Below are 15,093 nucleotides of genomic sequence, written 5' to 3'. Positions count from 1 at the left end.
ATTTTTTGCAGACACAGGCACATGCATACAAAGGCAAAAGCATGCACACCCACCTTCTGTGATGGATCCTAAAAGGTTTTCTCACTTGATGATTGCGGGTCCCATGAAATGTACGCCACAAATCTCAGTGCAGCATTGGGGGATGGCCAGGAAGAAAGAAACAATGCAGTTAATAATCCTCAGCAAAACTGATTTTTTGCAGACATAGGCACATGCATACATAGACAAATGCACGCATGCATGCACGCATGCACACCCACCTTCTGTGCTGGAATTTGAAAAGTTTTCTCACTTGATGATTGCAGGTCCCATGAAATTTACGCCACAAATCTCAGTGCAGCATTGGGGGATGACCAGGAAGAAAGAAACAATGCAGTTAATAATCATCAGCAAAAGTTATTTTTGCACACACAGGCACATGCATACACAGGCAAATGCATGCACACCCACCTTCTGTGTTGGACCTTGAAATGTTTTCTCACTTGATAATTGCAGGTCCTATGATACTTACGCCACAAATCTCAGTGCAGCAATGGGACATGGTCAGGAAGAAAGAAAAATTCAGTTAATAATCATCAGCAAAACTGATTTTTTGCAGCCACAGGCACATGCATACATAGGCAAATGCACGCATGCACACCCACATTCTGTGCTAGACCTTGAAAGGTTTTTTCACTTGATAATTGCAGGTCCTATGTTACTTTGTCTACAAATCTCTGTGCAGCATTGGGGGAGGATCAGGAAAAAAGAAAGATTTAGTTAAAAATCATTTGTAAAAATTATTTTTTGCAGACACAAGCATATGCATACACTTGCAAAGTCACGCACACCCACCTTCTGTGCTGGACCTTGAAAGATTTTCTCACTTGATAATTGCAGGTCCTATGATACTTACTCCACAAATCTCAGTGCAGTCTTGGGGGAGGGTCAGGAAGAAAGAAACAATGCAGTTAATAATCTTCTGCAAAACTGATTTTTTGCAGACACAGGCACCTTTACACACACCCTCCTTCTGAGCTGGAATTTGAAAAGTTTTCTTACTTGATTATTGCAAGTCCTATGATACTTAGTCTACAAATCTCCATTCATCATTGGTGGGAGGGTAAGGAAGAAAGAAACAATGCAGTTAATTATGATGCGCAAAGATGATTTTTTGCAGACACAGGTACATGCATGCACAGGCAAATGCATGCACACCCACCTTCTGTGCTGGACCTTCAAATGTTTTCTCACTTGATAATGGCAGGTCCTATGATACTTCACAAGTTTCAGTACAGCATTGAGGCAGGATCAGGAAGATAGAAAAAATGCAGTTAATAATCATCCGCAAAAATGATTTCTGCAGACACAGGCACACGTATACAAAGGCAAAAGCATGCACACCCACCTGCTGTGATGGATCTTGAAAGGTTTTCTCACTTGATGATTGCAGGTCCCATGAAATTTACGCCACAAATCTCCATGAAGCATTGGGGGATGGCCAGGAACCAAGAAACATTGCAGTTAATAATCATCAGCAAAACTGATTTTTTGCAGACACAGGCACATGCATACATAGACAAATGCACGCATGCACACCCACCTTCTGTGCTGGAATTTGAAAAGTTTTCTCTCTTGATGATTGCAGGTCACATATTTACGCCACAAATCTCAGTGCAGCATTGGGGGATGACCAGGAAGAAAGAAACAATGCAGTTAATAATCATCAGCAAAAATTATTTATTGCACACACAGGCACATGCATGCACAGGCAAATGCATGCACACCCACCTTCTGTGCTGGACCTTGAAATGTTTTCTCACTTGATAATTGCAGGTCCTATGATACTTACGCCACAAATCTCAGTGCAGCAATGGGAGATAGTAAGGAAGAAAGAATAATTCAGTTAATAATCATCAGCAAAACTGATTTTTTGCAGACACAGGCACATGCATACATAGGCAAATGCACGCATGCACACCCACCTTCTGTGCTAGACCTTGAAAGTTTTTTTCACTTGATAATTGCAGGTCCTATGATACTTTGTCCACAAATCTCCGTGCAGCATTGGGGGAGGGTCAGAAAAAAAACAAAAATTCAGTTAATAATCATCTACAAAACTGATTTTTTGCAGACACAGGCACATGCATACACAGGCAAATGCACGCATGAACACACACCTTCAGTGTTGGACCATAAAAGGTTTTCTCACTTGATAATTGCAGGTCCTATGATATTTACTCCACAAATCTCAGTGCAGCATTCGAGAAGGGTCAGGAATAAACAAGGCAGTTAATAATCATCTGAAAAAAAATTTTTTTGCAGACAAAGGCACATGAATACACAGGCAAAGGCACGCACACCCACCTTCTGTGCTGGACCTTTAAAGTTTTTTTCACTTGATAATTGCAGTTCCTACGATACTTCACAAGTTTCAGTACAGCATTGAGGCAGGATCAGGAAGAAAGAAAAAATGCAGTTAATAATCATCCGCAAAAAAGATTTTTGTAGACACAGGCACATGCATACACAGGCAAATGCACACATGAACACCCACCTTCTGTGATGGATCTTAAAAGGTTTTCTCACTTGATGATTGCAGGTCCCATGAAATTTATGCCACAAGGTGCAGCTTTGGGGGATGGCCAGGAAGAAAGAAACAATGCAGTTAATAATCATCAGCAAAAATGATTTATTGCAGACACAGGCACATGCATACACAGGCAAATGCATGCACACCCACCTTCTGTCCTGGACCTTGAAATGTTTTCTCACTTGATAATTGCAGGTCTTATGATACGCGACAAATCTCAGTGAAGCATTGGGGGATGGTCAGGAAAAAAGAAAAATTAAGTTAATAATCATCTGCAAAACTGATTTTTTTTGCAGACACGGGCACGCATGCACACCCACCTTCTGTACTAGACTTTGAAAGGTTTTTTCACTTGATAATTGCACATCCTATGATAATTCGTCCACAAATCTCAGTGCAGCATTGGGGGAGGGTCAGGAAAAAAGAAAAATGAAGTCAATAATCATCTGCAAAACTGATTGTTTACAGACACAGGCACATGCATACACAGGCAAATGCATGCATCCACACCCTCCTTCTGAGCTGGAATTTTAGAAGTTTTCTTACTTGATTATTGCAGGTCCTATGGTACTTAGTCCATCATTGGGGGAGTGTATGAAAGAAAGAAACAATGCAGTTAATAATCATGTGCAAAGATGATTTTTTGCAGACACAGGTACATGCATGCACAAGCAAATGCATGCACACCCACCTTCTGTGCAGGACCTTCAAATGTTTTCTCATTTGATAATTGCAGGTCCAATGATACTTACTACACAAATCTCAGTGCAGCATTGGGGGATGGCCAGGAAGAAAGAAACAATGCAGTTAATAATCATCAGCAAAACTGATTTTTTGCAGACACAGGCACATGCATACATAGACAAATGCATGCATGCATGCACGCATGCACACCCACCTTCTGTGCTGGAATTTGAAAAGTTTTCTCACTTGATGATTGCAGGTCCCATGAAATTTACGCCACAAATCTCAGTGCAGCATTGGGGGATGACCAGGAAGAAAGAAACAATGCAGTTAATAATCATCAGCAAAAATTATTTTTGCACACACAGGCACATGCATACACAGGCAAATGCATGCACACCCACCTTCTGTGCTGGACCTTGAAATGTTTTCCCACTTGATAATTGCAGTTCCTATGATACTTAGTCCACAAATCTCAGTGCAGTCTTGGGGGAAGGTCAGGAAGAAAGAAACAATGCAGTTAATAATCTTCTGCAAAACTGATTTTTTCCAGACACAGGCACCTTTACACACACCCTCCTTCTGAGCTGGAATTTGAAAAGTTTTCTTACTTGATTATTGCAGGTCCTATGATACTTAGTCCACAAATCTCCGTTCATCATTGGGGGGAGGGTAAGGAAGAAAGAAACAATGCAGTTAATAATGATGCGCAAAGATGATTTTTTGCAAACACAGGTACATGCATGCACAGGCAAATGCATGCACACCCACCTGCTGTGCTGGACCTTCAAATGTTTTCTCACTTGATGATTGCAGTTCCTATGATACTTCACAACTTTCAGTACAGCATTGAGGCAGGATCAGGAAGAAAGAAAAAATGCAGTTAATAATCATCCGCAAAAATGATTTTTGCAGACACAGGCACACGTATACAAAGGCAAAACGATGTACACCCACCTTCTGTGATGGATCTTAAAAGGTTTTCTCACTTGATGATTGCAGGTCCCATGAAATGTACGCCACAAATCACAGTGCAGCATTGGGGGATGGCCAGGATGAAAGAAACAATGCAGTTAATAATCATCAGTAAAAATTATTTATTGCAGACACAGGCACATACAGACACAGGCAAATGCATGCACACCCACCTTCTGTGCTGAACCTTGAAATGGCTTCTCACTTGATAATTGCAGGTCCTATGATACTTATGCGACAAATCTCAGTGCAGCATTGGGAGATGGTCAGGAAGAAAGAAACAATGCAGTTAATATTCATCAACAAAACTGATTTTTTGCAGACACAGGCACATGCATACATAGGCAAATGCACGCATGCACACCCACCTTCTGTGCTAGACCTTGAAAGGGTTTTTCACTTGATGATTGCGGGTCCTATGATACTTACTCCACAAATCTCAGTGCAGCATTGGGGGAGGGATAAGAAGAAAGAAACAATGCAGTTAATAATCAATTGAAAAGCTGATTTTTTGCAGACACAGGCACATACATACACAGGCAAATGCACGCACGCACACAAACCTTCTGTGCTGGACCCTGAAAAGTTTTCTAATTTGATAATTGCATGTCCTATGATACTTACTCCACAAATATCAGTGCAGCATTCAGGGATGGTCAGGAAGAAAAAAAAATGCAGCTAATAATCATCCGCAAAAATGATTTCTTGCAAACACATGCATACACACCCACCTTCTCTGCTGGACCTTGAAATTTTTTTCACTTGATAATTGCGGGTCCTATGATACTTACTCCACAAATCTCAGTGCAGCAATAGGAGAGGGTCAGGAAGAAAGAAATAATGCAGGTAATAATTATCTGTGAAAATAATATTTTGCAGACACAGGCACATGTACGCACACCCACCTTTTGTGCTAGAATTTAATGTTTTCTTACTTGATTATTGCAGGTCCTATGATACTTACTCCACAAATCTGAGTGCAGGATTGGGGGAGGGTCAGGAAGAAAGAAACAATGCAGTTAATAATCATCAGCAAAAAGCATTTTATGCAGACACAGGCACACGCATGCACACCCACCTACTATGCTGGACCTTGAAAGGTTTTCTCACTTGATAATTGCAGGTCCTATGATACTTACTCCACAAATCTCAGTGCAGCATTGGGGGATGGCCAGGAAGAAAGAAACAATGCAGTTAATAGTCATCAGCAAAAATTATTTTTTGAAGACACAGGCACATGTATAGACAGGCAAATGCATGCACACCCACCTCCTGTGCTGGACCTTGAAAGGTTTTCTCACTTGATAATTGCAGGTCCTATGATACTTACTCCACAAATCTCAGTGCAGCAATAGGAGAGGGTCAGGAAGAAAGAAATAATACAGTTAATAATTATCTGTGAAAATAATATTTTGCAGACACAGGCACATGTACGCACACCCACCTTCTGTGCTGGACCTTCAAATATTTTCTCACTTGATAATTGCAGGTCCTATGATAAAATCTCCATGCAGCATTGGGGGAGGGTCAGGAAGTAAAAAATAATGGAGTTAATAATCATGCGCAAAATTTATTTTTTTCAGACAGAGGCACATGCATACACTGGCAAATGCACGCACACCCACCTTCTGTGCTGGACTGGGAAAGGTTTTGTCACCTGATAATTGCAGGTTCTATGATACTTCTTCCACAAATCTCTGCGCAGCATTGGGGGATGGTCAGGAAGAAATAAACAAAGCAGTTAAAAATCATGCGAAAAATGATTTTGTCACATGGTTACCACGACAGTTTGGAGCCAGGAGACCTAAGCGTCATATTGCTCCTACTCGGGCTCTGAGACAAAGCACTTCTCTGTCATTTTAATTGTGTGTATTTATTCTGGCTGAACAGGGGTTAAGCGGCCATGTTGGATTTCCCTGTGCTCACAGCTGAGCTCGGTTAGCCACTCCTTTTCCCTTTATAATCTGGGCTGTGATACTAATCTATGTCAGAGGAGGGAGAGGAGTTTCTTATGAGAAGGAGTGTTGGAGGAATTACTTGTGACTGGTGTCTGGTTTGTATGCGTGTAATTCCTTATCCTTCTCCATTTTGGTTTATTCCCCCTACCTTCACACCCTGGTGTTTCCCTCTGTAATATGTGAGTGAATATTTCGTATGCCTGGAGTTTTCTATTAACCCCTGTCTTTGTAGCCCTGTTTGTCGGGTTGGTGTAGTACAGTGCACAGTAGCGCCACTCTTCCCCAGGTGGCGGAGAACAGAAGGAGGGCTAAGGCAGGAGTTAGGGCGAAGGCGGAGGCCAGCGCCGGACTGGAGTGTCTGGGGCCCACCAGGGAAATTGACTCCAGGGGCCCACCCACCCAGGCCAACCCACCCTTCAGCTATTTGCAAATACCGGTTAGCCGTTATACCCATTATATTGGCGGCTCCTGCCCATCACTGTGCCCTCACCAGAACTGCGATGTTCAATTACTGTAGTTTGCATTAAAGGGTTTTTATTGGTGAAAACAAGTTATCAGCGATGCACAGGTTGGGAAGGTGATCACTTATTTATTGGTGGAATCCGCACTGTCAGAAGATTGTGGCACTTTGAGTATTTGGTGAGATTTTTACCTCAGTATTTATAAGACAAAACCAGGAGTGGAGCAATCCGAGGTAATGTTTTATGCATTTCTCACCCACTTCTGTTTTTTTCTTATAAATACAGAGGTCAAAATCTCACCAAATGCCAACTTGCTTTCTCTGGTGAACCTCTGTAACTGCATCTCTGCTGCTGTGTAATAGTTACAGGACAGGGAGGGGTTAAACATCCAAGTATTTAATATCTGTTGGAAATGAAGAGGTTTCCCCTAATTGATATCAGATAAAACAAATGACCAACCACAATCCACTCTACCAAGACCAATATTACCAGATAGAAGGCAGAAATACTACCACACCGTGACCAGATCACATATTACCACCATATAGTGCCCAAATAATGCCACATACAAGGCACAAATACCGCCACACCATGACCAAAGCACATAATGCCACCACATAGTGACAAATAATGCTAAAATAATAAAAATGTAAAAAAGCTCTGTATATTGGGTCAGTGTACAGGTTATACAGTGATCACCAGTGACATTATACACAGGAGCTCTGTATATAGTGTACAGGTTATACAGTCATCACCAGTGACATTACACACAGGAGCTCTGTATATAGTGTCAGTGTGTGTGTGTATAGGTAATACAGTGATCAACAGTGACATTACACACAGGAGCTCTGTATATAGTGTCAGTGTGTGTGTATAGGTAATACAGTGATCACCAGTGACATTATACACAGGAGCTCTGTATATAGTGTCAGTGTGTGTGTATAGGTAATACAGTGATCACCAGTGACATTACACACAGGAGCTCTGCATATAGTGTCAGTGTACAGGTAATACAGTGATCACCAGTGACATTACACACAGGAGCTCTGTATATAGTGTCAGTGTGCGTGTATAGGTAATACACATACTCACAAGTTCTTTATCTGCCGCAGACCAATATATCACATCTTCTATGCAGGACTTATCTCTGCAGAAAATAACTATAGCTATAACTGATCACTTCCAGAGCACAATCCACACTTTTCCCAAGATTTCTACACTGCATGAAATGACAAAAAAAGCAAGCTAGTGCCGCACTACACAGTAACAGAGCTCCAGTGTCATTCTTTGCCTGCTCATCTCTGTCAGCAGACATATTTGTCTGATGGCAAAGATGTAGCAGAGCTGAAGACAGAAGACCTATGGATTACGTTGGAGTGAGGATTTTTCTTTATTAAAGATGGAGTCCCTAAATGTGTTTTATTTTTAATAAAAAAAAAAATTCTGTCTTTTTTTTTTTTCTGTTTACTAGAAATTCATGGTGGCTATGTCTAATTTGGCGTGACACCATGAATTTTGGGCTTAGTACCAGCTGATAATACAAAGCTGGCCTGGTACTAACCCTATTATTACCCAGGGTGCCACTCCCACCAGGGCCGCTGGAATAGCCAGGTAAAGCATGTGGAAATGGTGCTAGGATGAATGCGCCATTTTCAGGGGTGGCTGCGGGCTGCGATTTTCTGCGTGGGGGGCCAAGAACGCTTGGGCCTTACCATGCCATGCTGCGAATCCCAGCCCCCAGCTGCCTTGTTTTATCTGGCTGGCGATCAACATATGGCGGGAGCCCACGCATTTTTTTTTTTTTTAAATGTTAAATACGTTTAAAACAAATATTCGGCTTCTCTGTCTTTTGATCGCCAGCCAAGGTAAAGCCAGGCAGCTGGGGGTGGCAGGCCGTAGTTGTCTGCTTTATCTGCGGTGAGAATCAAAAATTCTGCGGAGCGCTACATCGTTTTTAAAAATTTCTTTTCACACTTCTATATGTGACAGACCCAACAGTCAATCGCAGATGCTGTCAAAGAGGATGGGCCTCTGTGATTGACTGTTCGACTAATGTACAATTAGCCCATATATTCTAGTATGGTACTATGTATGGGCTGCTTTCAGGTTACTCAAGCAGCCAATCACGATGCCCATTCTCTGTGTCAGCGTCTGTGATTGGCTGTTGGGACTGTCACACATATAGAAGTGTGAAAATAAATAAATAATAAAACAAAAATGACATAGCGTTCCGCAGAATTTTTGATTCTCAGCGCAGATAAAGCAGACAGCTAAGGGCTGCCACCTCTGGCTGCCTGGCTTTACCGTGGCTGCTGATCAAAAGTCTGGAAAGGCCAATGTTTTTTTTTTTAATTATTTAAAAAAATAACAATAAAAAAAATGCGTGGGCGCCCACCATATTTTGATCGCCAGCCAGGTAAAACCAGGCAGCTGGGGGCTGGGATTCTCAGCATGGTAAGGCCCAAGCATTCTGGGCCCCCATGCTGAAAACGGCAGCCCGCAGCCACCCCTGGAATTGGCGCATTCATCGTAGCGCCATTTCCAGGCACTTTATCCAGCTCTTCCAACAGCCTGAAATTCATGGCGTCAAGCCAAATTAGACATGGCCACAATGAATTTCTAGTAAACAGAAAAAAAACACAACACAGAGAAAAAAATGTTTTAATAAAAATAAAGCACAAAACACATGTAGGGACTCCATCTTTAATAAAAAACAAAATGGGCAATGGGCATGCATGATGGTACCACCAGTGGCTGGCAGGACATGCTGGGCATGATAGTACCACAGAGGCTGACAGGACATACTAGGCATGATTCATGCCTAGTATGTCCTGTCAGCCTCCGTGGTACTATCATGCCCACCCAGCATGTTCTGCCAGCCACTGGTGGTAGTACATGCTGCTGGGCATAGTACCAGTAACCAGAGGCTGGCAGCAGGACATGCTGGGCAATGGGCATGATGATAATCATGCCCATTGCCCAGTAGTATTTACTGCCAGCCTCGGCCAGGGGTTCTCCCCCCCCCGCGTTTCATACTCGCGTGCCGAGTTGCCTGGGGCGACGCCGGGTCCGTCCTCCACAGGAAGCAGTCCCAGGGCGATGACATCATCACACAGGAAGCAGTCCCAGGGCGATGACGTCATCGCCCTGAGACTGACCCCCTGTGCACGCGCTGGCAGTGTCGCGCTGCGCAAAGGAGGCAGAGGGGCACTGCGGCAGCAGGCAGAGCAGGGAGATCGCTCTCCCTGCTTTGCCGCTGTAGAGAGCCCATCACTAATCATATCGGCAGTGCTACCGATATGATTAGCGAACCGGGGGGCCCTCTGTTCAGGGCCCATGAAGGATAGGGGGTGGAGCTTGGGGGCGTGGCCATCGGGACTCGGGGCCCACCGGGGGTTTTCCCGATCCTCCGGTGGGCCAGTCCGCCCCTGGCGGAGGCCCTGGCATCCTCACCTTCAGAGGTATCCCGGGGAATAGGGTGAGCTAGAGCACCCTGTAGTGTTAGGGTCAGGGTAGGAGCCCCTGATCTCTAGTCACCCGACAGCTGTGTTGTGACATTATCTCTGACCATAACCGTTTTTTCTGCTCCATTATGGATCCTTTTACTGCTCTGACGGGGCAATTGCAGTAGCTCAGTCTGGAGGTGGCGGATTTAAGCACAGTGGTTTTGCGGTCCCTTAATACATCGGGTGTGGGTGTCTCGTCTCTCAGACAAACCATAGTGGAGCCCAAGGTTGCATTGCCTGACAGGTTCTCTGGGGGGCGGGACAACTTTGTGGTCTTTAGAGAGACCTGTGAACTGTACTTCAGGCTACATTCCGTTTCCTCAGATTCAGAGGAGCAACATGTGGGCATAATATTCTCGCTCCTGATTCACCGTCGCTCCAGACGGAGGAGGGGTTTTTGCGGACTCTAGGCCATATATATTATGACCCCGATCGTGTCTCCTTAGCGGAGTCCACACTGCACCAACTTCAGCAAGGAGATCGGCCGGCGGAGGAATATTGCTCCAAGTTTCGGAAGTGGGCCACGGATACCATGTGGAACGACCCCCACTTGGTAGTCTCTTTTGTGAGGGGCTTTCAGTAAGTGTGAAGGATGCCTTGGCCCTGTATGAGACTCCAGACTTCCTTGAGACAGCCATGTCTCTGGCGATCCGGGTTGACTGCCGTCTTTGCCAGAGACATAGGGAGTCCGTGTGTGGGGGATCCGGGGTCACGGGAAGTCAGCGTTGAGCCAACTGTGAATCTCATGCAGGTGGGAGCGGCATCCTCCGCTGGCAAATTGACTGTAGTCCGTCGTAAGGGGGAGTGTGTTCCTTTTGTAGGAAAAGGGGACATTTCGTAGGCATGTGTCCTTCCCAGTGTAAGCAACCACCGGAGAAGCCTGATAGCCCAGGTTGCTGGGAGGTTAGCAACCTGGGTGTATTCATCACCTCCATGGGTAAGACACAATTTTTTCTACCAGCCGTGGTTCATGTGGGTGGAGTTAAGGCGGAGGTGTGGGCCTTTCTGGACAGTGGGGCCGTGTTAAATTTGATCGACTCTAGGTTCGTCCAGGTCCAAGTCCCCGTCCCACATCCACTGTCCAGACCCATTCACATTGTCGCCATCGACTCCACCCCCTTGAGACAAGGGCACTTTACTCAAGTCATCTGTGACGTGTGGCTTCAGGTGGGGGCTATGCACACTGACGTGTTAGACTGCTATGTGCTAGAGGGTCTGCCCTCACTTGTAGTACTGGGACTCCCTTGGCTCACCGTGCACAAATCTGTTGTTGATTGGCAGACTCAGGAGATTGTTAAATGGAGTGGGTATTGTCAAGAGCACTGCTTGGGTACCCGGTTGGCAAGGGTGGATACCCGGTCTGTGCCTAATTACCTGTCAGATTTTGGGGAAGAGTTCTCGGAGCAGGGGTGCCAAAAACTCCCTCCCCATCGTCCTTATGATAGCACTATAAATCTCATTCCGGGGGCCAAGCTGCCAAAGAGCAGACTCTATAACATATCTGGTTCGGAGAGGCAGGCCATGAAAAACTAAATCACGGAAAGCCTGACTAAAGGTCATATCAGACCATCCTCTTCCCCATTGCGCTGGTTTCTTTTTTGTAAAGAAAAAAGATGGGGGGGTTACGCCCTTATCTGGATTTCCTTGAACTTGTCAGTGATCCTTATCCGCTTCCTCTCATTCCTGACCTCTTCAATCAAATTGAAGGGGCAAAATGGTTCTCTAAGATGGGCCTTAGGGGGGCGTATAATCTTGTCCGAATTAAAGAGGGGGATGAGTGGAAAAAAGTGTTTAACACGCCTGAGGGACACTATGAGAATCTGGTGATGCCCTTTGGGTTGACAAAGGCACAAGCTGTCTTTCAAAACTTCATAAACTACATTTTTAGTCATCTGATAGATAACCACGAATCTGCCTATCTGGATGACATACTAATTTATTCTCCTGACCTTGAGTCGCACCAGGTTCACGTCAGGCAGGTTTTACATATTCTTCGAGACAAAAAATTATATATTAAGCCTGAGAAGTGTAAGTTCTCAGTTGAGGAGATGCCTTTAATAGGATATGTGTTGTCCTCCACCGGTTTTCGCATGGATCCAGCAAAAGTCCGGGCGGTATTGGAATGGGATCATCTGGAGGATTTGAAGGCATTACAAAAGGCACTACATAAGTACATGCACACCTCCAATAGAAAAATCGCAAAAAGTTTATTGAACATAAGCACACTATTAAAAGCATTTAAAAACCATAGACATGGTATACAACTGTTTCCCACATGACAATAGTCATCAATAATAGTAAATAATAAGCATACAGACCCCAAGATGCACAATCTATAGCCAAATCCACACTAGCAATGGTAAATCCCAAATACAATACAGAAACCCAGACAGTTAATGAACAAGGGAAAGAAGGCCATCATAAAAGTGGGAAGATACTACACAAGGTAGTGTCATCATATACAGTTCCCAATACGTACAAATATCTATTGTATGTAGAATAAAGTCAGTACATACAAATATAACAAAAAGACGTCCTAAATATATTCCTAGCAGATAACCAAAGGCAGGAGGCAATAGCATACATGAACATGCAAAAATGGGTTGCTCTGGGAGAGGTATATAGAAATGCCTATCATGTCAAACACTTTACACGGTTGAATGTAGCTGTTCTAGTGGGTCATAATAAAAAAAGAACGGTAAAATCCAAGCATAGAGCCATCTCACGCCAGAGACTGCATGAAAAGGTGCATGTAATGAGGTGGTAGAATATTACCCATTGCTGTCAGTATGTGCAAAGAGGGGTTGTGGTGTCAGAGGAGATGCCGGGAGAACCCTACGCGTATTGCCGTGACCCACAAGACTTCGTGGGGAATATGTTTCTCCATGAATGTTCAATGTATTTTATCATAACCATAATTAGAGGTAAACGGTTGCCGGTGATGATCAGTGTTCCACAGCCAGTCCGGACCGGAAGTCATGAGACCAGAAATGACGATGTAAGTGATGTATCAGTGTGTTATACCCATACACGGGGAGAGGAGGAGAGGGACGTGTGTATCGCATGAGTTGTATCCCGAGGGCGGATACATACACGCCCACATTGAGAGAGGCAGTGAGAAAAAAACTACCTGAACTGTGGCGATCGGGGGACTGGCATCATCATGATAACGCCCCTTCCCACACAGCGCAGAAAATCAACCAGGATTTAGCAAAAACGGCATGACAATGACTTCTCACCCGACATACCCCCCTGCGACTTCTTCTTATTCCCAAAGATGAAGAAAAACTAAAAGGGAAGCGTTTTCAGGACAAAAAAGAGGTTAACAGAAAATAGCTGGAGGCATTTAACAGCATTAGTTCAGAAGAAGATAAAAAATGTTTCGAACTCTGGAAAACCCGTTGGAACAAGTGAAAATCATCTAATGGACAGGATTTTTGAAGAGGACTAATGTTTTCAAGATGTTATGTTAAATAAAAAATAAATAATTCTCATTTTTTGGGGTACCTATATATATATATATATATATATATATATATGTGTATGTATATATATATAAGTATGTGACGTGTCATGATGGGATGGCTTTTACGTTTTTTATTTAACCAGTGGCAGCTAAGCACCCTATGCCCTATGTTATTTACATGTATTATTCTTATTTACTTTCTTACTACAGGATATTTGCTCATTTTGTTTTTATCTCACGTTCTGCTTGTCAAATGGCCACAGTGTCACTGCACATCTATGCATTGCACGTATGACAACATATGCCCTGTCTCAATTTTTGGAGTTTTTGGTATGTATATATATATATATATATATATATATATATACAGTACAGACCAAAAGTTTGGACACACCTTTTAAAGATTTTTCTGTATTTTCATGACTTTGAAAATTGTACATTCACACTGAAGGCATCAAAACTATGAATTAACACATGTGGAATTATATACTTAACAAAAAAGTGTGAAACAACTGAAAATATGTCTTATATTCTAGATTCTTCAAAGTAGCCACCTTTTGCTTTGATGACTGCTTTGCACACTCTTGGCATTCTCTTGATGAGCTTCAAGAGGTAGTCACCTGAAATGGTTTTCACTTCACAGGTGTGCCCTGTCAGGTTTAATAAGTGGGATTTCTTGCCTTATAAATGGGGTTGGGACCATCAGTTGTGTTGTGCAGAAGTCTGGTGGATACACAGCTGATAGTCCTACTGAATAGACTGTTAGAATTTGTATTATGGCAAGAAAAAAGCAGCTAAGTAAAGAAAAACGAGTGGCCATCATTACTTTAAGAAATGAAGGTCAGTCAGTCCAAAAAATTGGGCAAACTTTGAATGTGTACCCAAGTGCAGTTGCAAAAACCACAAAGCGCTACAAAGAAACTGGCTCACATGAGGACCGCACCAGGAAAGGAAGACCAAGAGTCACCTCTGCTTCTGAGGATAAGTTTATCCGAGTCACCAGCCTCAGAAATCGCAGGTTAACAGCAGCTCAGATTAGAGACTAGGTCAATGCCACACAGAGTTCTAGCAGCAGACACATCTCTACAACAACTGTTAAGAGGAGACTTTGTGCAGCAGGCCTTCATGGTAAAATAGCTGCTAGGAAACCACTGCTAAGGACAGGCAACAAGCAGAAGAGACTTGTTTGGGCTAAAGAACACAAGGAATGGACATTAGACCAGTGGAAATCTGTGCTTTGATCTGATGAGTCCAAATTTGAGATCTTTGGTTCCAACCACCGTGTCTTTGTGCGACGCAGAAAAGGTGAACGGATGGACTCTACATGCCTGGTTCCCACCGTGAAGCATGGAGGAGGAGGTGTGATGGTGTGGGGGTGCTTTGCTGGTGACACTGTTGGGGATTTATTCAAAATTGAAGGCATACTTGTAACATACCTGGCGGCGTCCTTGCATAGTGGTCCATCTCCCAC

Source organism: Phyllobates terribilis, unplaced genomic scaffold (assembly GCF_046119375.1).
Source record: "Phyllobates terribilis strain yellow unplaced genomic scaffold, ASM4611937v1 Scaffold_330__1_contigs__length_2102749, whole genome shotgun sequence".
In the NCBI taxonomy this organism is placed as follows: domain Eukaryota; kingdom Metazoa; phylum Chordata; class Amphibia; order Anura; family Dendrobatidae; genus Phyllobates; species Phyllobates terribilis.
This window is presented reverse-complemented; position numbering follows the sequence as displayed.